Below are 5,685 nucleotides of genomic sequence, written 5' to 3'. Positions count from 1 at the left end.
GTCTTTGTTACTTTGTGTAATTGTATGTCTTTGTTACTGGGTGTCAATGTATGTCTGTGTTACTTGGTGTAAGTGTGTGTCTGTGTTACTTGGTGTAAGTGTGTGTCTGTGTTCCTGTGTATCAGTGTATGTCTTTGTTACTTGGTGTCAGTGTATGTCTGTGTTACTTGGTGTAAGTGTGTGTCTGTGTTACTGGGTATCAGAGTATGTCTTTGTTACTTGGTGTCAGTGTATGTCTGTGTTACTTGGTGTAAGTGTGTGTCTGTGTTACTGGGTGTCAGTGTGAGTCTGTGTTACTTGGTGTAAGTGTGTGTCTTTGTTACTTGGTGTCCGTGTGTGTCTGCGTTACTGGGTGTCAGTGTGTGTCTGTGTTACTTGGTGTAATTGTATGTCTTTGTTATTTGGTGTCAGTGTATGTCTTTGTTACTTTGTGTCAGTGTATATCTGTGTTACTTGGTGTAAGTGTGTGTCTTTGTTACTTTGTGTAATTGTATGTCATTGTTACTTGGTGTAAGTGTACGTCTTTGTTACTTGGTGTCAGTGTATGTCTTTGTTACTTGGTGTAAGTGTGTGTCTGTGTTCCTGTGTATCAGAGTATGTCTTTGTTACTTGGTGTCAGTGTATGTCTGTGTTACTTGGTGTAAGTGTGTGTCTGTGTTACTGGGTGTCAGTGTGTGTCTGTGTTACTTGGTTTAAGTGTGTGTATTTGTTACTTGGTGTCCGTGTGTGTCTGTGTTACTGGGTGTCTGTGCATGTCTTTGTTACTGGGTGTCACTGTGTATCTGTGTTACTTGGTGTAAGTGTGTGTCTTTTTAATTGGTGTAATTGAATGTCTTTGTTACTTGGTGTCAGTGTATTTCTGTGTTACTTGGTGTAAGTGTATGTCTTTGTTACTTGGTGCAAGTGTGTGTCTGTGTTACTTGGTGTAAGTGTGTGTCTGTTTTCCTGGGTATCAGTGTCTGTCTTTGTTACTTGGTGTAAGTATGTGTCTGTGTTACTGTGTATCAGTGTATGTCTTTGTTACTTGGTGTCAGTGTATGTCTGTGTTATTTGGTGTAAGTGTGTGTCTGTGTTACTGGGTATCAGTGAATGTCTTTGTGACTTGGTGTCAGTGTATGTCTATGTTACTGGGTGTCAGTGTGTGTCTTTGTGACTTGGTGTCAGTGTATGTCTTTGTAACTTGGTATAAGTGTGTGTCTGTGTTACTGGGTATCAGTGTATGTCTTTGTTACTTGGTGTCAGTGTAGTCAAAATTCTTGGTGAAAGTGTATGGTTTTGTTACTTGGTGTAATTGTCTGTCTTTGTTACTTGGTGTAAGTGTATGTCTTTGTTACTTGGTGTCAGTGTATGTCTTTCTTACTTGGTGTCAGTGTATGTCTGTGTTACTTGGTGTAAGTGTGTGTCTTTGTTACTTGGTGTAAGTGTATGTCTTTGTTACTTGGTGTCAGTGCATGTCTTTGTTACTTGTTGTCAGTGTATGTCTGTGTAACTGGGTATCAGTGAATGCCTTTGTGATTGGTATCAGTGTATGTCTTTGTTACTGGGTGTCAGTGTGTGTCTGTGTTACTGGGTATCAGTGTATGTCTTTCTGACTTGGTATCAGTGTATGTCTTTGTTACTGGGTGTCAATGTGTGTCTGTGTTACTGGGTATCAGTGTATGTCTTTGTGACTTGGTATCAGTGTATGTCTTTTTTACTGGGTGTCAGTGTGTGTCTGTGTTCCTGGGTATCAGTGTATGTCTTTGTGACTTGGTGTCAGTGTATGTCTGTGTTACTTGGTGTAAGTGTGTGTCTGTGTATCGGTGTATGTCTTTGTGACTAGGTGTCAGTGTATGTCTTTGTTACTGGGTGTCATTGTGTGTCTTTGTGACTTGGTGTCAGTGTATGTCTGTGTTACTTGGTGTAAGTGTATGTCTTTGTTACTTGGTGTAAGTGTGTGCCTGTGTTATTTGGTGTAAGTGTGTGTCTGTGTTCCTGAGTATCAGTGTATGTCTTTGTTACTTGGTGTCAGTCTGTGTATTTGTTACTTGGTGTCCGTGTGTGTCTGTGTTACTGGGTGTCAGTGTATGTCTTTGTTACTGGGTATCAGTGTATGTCTTTGTTACTTGGTGTCAGTGTATGTCTTTGTTACTGGGTGTCAGTGTGTGTGTTTGTGACTTGGTGACAGTGTATGTCTTTGTTACTTGGTGTAAGTGTGTGTATGTGTTACTGGGTGTCAGTGTATGTCTTTGTTACTTGGTGCAAGTATGTGTCATTGTTACTTGGTGTAAGTGTATGTCTTTGTTACTTGGTGTAAGTGTGTGACTGTGTTACTTGGTGTAAGTGTGTGTCTGTGTTCCTGTGTATCAGTGTATGTCTTTGTTACTTGGTGTCAGTGTATGTCTGTGTTACTTGGTGTAAGCGTGTGTCTGTGTTACTGGGTATCAGAGTATGTCTTTGTTACTTGGTGTCAGTTTATGTCTGTGTTACTTGGTGTAAGTGTGTGTCTGTGTTACTGGGTGTCAGTGTGTGTCTGTGTTACTTGGTGTAAGTGTGTGTCTTTGTTACTTGGTGTCCGTGTGTGTCTGTGTTACTGGGTGTAAGTGTATGTCTTTGTTACTTGGTGTCAGTGTATGTCTTTGTTACTTGGTGTAAGTGTGTGTCTGTGTTACTTGGTGTAAGTGTGTGTCTGTGTTCCTGTGTATCAGTGTATGTCTTTGTTACTTGGTGTCAGTGTATGTCTGTGTTATTTGGTGTCAGTGTATGTCTTTGTTACTTGGTGTAAGTGTGTGTCTGTGTTACTTGGTGTAAGTATTTGTCTTTGTTACTTGGTGTCCGTGTGTGTCTGTGTTACTGGGTGTCAGTGTATGTCTTTGTTACTTGGTGTCAGTGTATGACTTTGTTACTTGGTGTAAGTGTGTGTCTGTGTTACTGGGTATCAGTGTCTGTCTTTGTTACTTGGTGTAAGTGTGTGTCTGTGTTACTGGGTATCAGTGTATGTCTTTGTGACTTGGTGTCAGTGTCTGTCTTTGTTACTGGGTGTCAGTGTGTGTCTTTGTGACTTGGTGTCAGTGTATGTCTTTGTTACTTGGTGTAATTGTGTGTCTGTGTTACTGGGTATCGGTGTATGTCTTTGTTACTTGGTGTCAGTGTATGTCAACATACTTGGTGTAAGTGTATGTCTTTGTTACTTGTTGTAATTGTCTGTCTTTGTTACTTGGTGTAAGTGTATGTCTTTGTGACTTGGTGTCAGTGTATGTCTTTGTTACTTGGTGTAATTGTGTGTCTGTGTTACTGGGTATCGGTGTATGTCTTTGTTACTTGGTGTCAGTGTATGTCAACATACTTGGTGTAAGTGTTTGTCTTTGTTACTTGGTGTCAGTGTGTGTCTTTGTTACTTCGTGTAAGTGTATGTCTTTGTTACTTGATGTCAGTGCATGTCTTTGTTACTTGGTGTCAGCGTGTGTCTGTGTTACTGGGTATCAGTGTATGTCTCTGTGACTTGGTATCAGAATATGTCTTTGTTACTGGGTGTCAGTTTGTGTCTGTGTTACTGCGTATCAGTGTATGTCTTTGTGACTTGGTATCAGTGTATGTCTTTGTTACTGGGTGTCAGTGTGTTTCTGTGTTACTGGGTATCAGTGTATGTCTTTGTGACTTGGTATCAGTGTATGTCTTTGTTACTGGGTGTCAGTGTGTGTCTGTGTTCCTGTGTATCAGAGTTTGTCTTTGTTACTTGGTGTCAGTGTATGTCTGTGTTACTTGGTGTAGGTATATGTCTTTGTTACTTGGTGTAAGTGTGTGTCTGTGTTACTTGGTGTAAGTGTGTGTCTGTGTTACTTGGTGTAAGTGTGTGTCTGTGTTCCTGAGTATCAGTGTATGTCTTTGTTCCTTGGTGTCAGTGTATGTCTGCGTTACTTGGTGCATGTGTGTGTCTGTGTAACTGGGTATCAGTGTATGTCTTTGTTACTTGGTGTCAGTGTATGTCTGTGTTACTTGGTGTAAGTGTGTGTCTGTGTTACTGGGTATCAGAGTATGTCTTTGTTACTTGGTGTCAGTTGATGATCTGTGTTACTTGGTGTAAGTGTGTGTCTGTGTTACTGGGTGTCAGTGTGTGTCTGTGTTACTTGGTGTAAGTGTGTGTCTTTGTTACTTAGTGTCCGTGTGTGTCTGTGTTACTGGGTGTCAGTGCATGTCTTTGTTACTTGGTGTCAGTCTGTGTATTTGTTACTTGGTGTAAGTGTGTGTCTGTGTTACTTGGTGTAAGTGTGTGTCTGTGTTCCTGTGTATCAGTGTATGTCTTTGTTACTTGGTGTCAGTGTATGTCTGTGTTACTTGGTGTAAGCGTGTGTCTGTGTTACTGGGTATCAGAGTATGTCTTTGTTACTTGGTGTCAGTGTATGTCTGTGTTACTTGGTGTAAGTGTGTGTCTGTGTTACTGGGTGTCAGTGTGTGTCTGTGTTACTTGGTGTAAGTGTGTGTCTTTGTTACTTGGTGTCCGTGTGTGTCTGTGTTACTGGGTGTAAGTGTATGTCTTTGTTACTTGGTGTCAGTGTATGTCTTTGTTACTTGGTGTAAGTGTGTGTCTGTGTTACTTGGTGTAAGTGTGTGTCTGTGTTCCTGTGTATCAGTGTATGTCTTTGTTACTTGGTGTCAGTGTATGTCTGTGTTATTTGGTGTCAGTGTATGTCTTTGTTACTTGGTGTAAGTGTGTGTCTGTGTTACTTGGTGTAAGTATTTGTCTTTGTTACTTGGTGTCCGTGTGTGTGTTTGTGTTACTGGGTGTCAGTGTATGTCTTTGTTACTTGGTGTCAGTGTATGACTTTGTTACTTGGTGTCAGTGTGTGTCTGTGTTACTGGGTATCAGTGTCTGTCTTTGTTACTTGGTGTAAGTGTGTGTCTGTGTTACTGGGTATCAGTGTATGTCTTTGTGACTTGGTGTCAGTGTCTGTCTTTGTTACTGGGTGTCAGTGTGTGTCTTTGTTACTTGGTGTCAGTGTGTGTCTTTGTTACTTGGTGTAAGTGTGTGTCTGTGTTACTGGGTATCGGTGTATGTCTTTGTTACTTGGTGTCAGTGTATGTCAACATACTTGGTGTAAGTGTATGTCTTTGTTACTTGGTGTAATTGTCTGTCTTTGTTACTTGGTGTAAGTGTATGTCTTTGTGACTTGGTGTCAGTGTTTGTCTTTGTTACTTGGTGCCAGTGTGTGTCTTTGTTACTTCGTGTAAGTGTATGTCTTTGTTACTTGATGTCAGTGCATGTCATTGTTACTTGGTGTCAGCGTGTGTCTGTGTTACTGGGTATCAGTGTATGTCTCTGTGACTTGGTATCAGAATATGTCTTTGTTACTGGGTGTCAGTTTGTGTCTGTGTTACTGGGTATCAGTGTATGTCTTTGTGACTTGGTATCAGTGTATGTCTTTGTTACTGGGTGTCAGTGTGTTTCTGTGTTACTGGGTATCAGTGTATGTCTTTGTGACTTGGTATCAGTGTATGTCTTTGTTACTGGGTGTCAGTGTGTGTCTGTGTTCCTGGGTATCAGAGTATGTCTTTGTTACGTGGTGTCAGTGTATGTCTGTGTTACTTGGTGTAGGTATATGTCTTTGTTACTTGGTGTAAGTGTGTGTCTGTGTTACTTGGTGTAAGTGTGTGTCTGTGTTACTTGGTGTAAGTGTGTGTCTGTGTTCCTGAGTATCAGTGTATGTC

This window comes from Heterodontus francisci, unplaced genomic scaffold (genome assembly GCF_036365525.1).
Source record: "Heterodontus francisci isolate sHetFra1 unplaced genomic scaffold, sHetFra1.hap1 HAP1_SCAFFOLD_52, whole genome shotgun sequence".
Classification (NCBI taxonomy): Eukaryota; Metazoa; Chordata; class Chondrichthyes; order Heterodontiformes; family Heterodontidae; genus Heterodontus; species Heterodontus francisci.
This window is presented reverse-complemented; position numbering follows the sequence as displayed.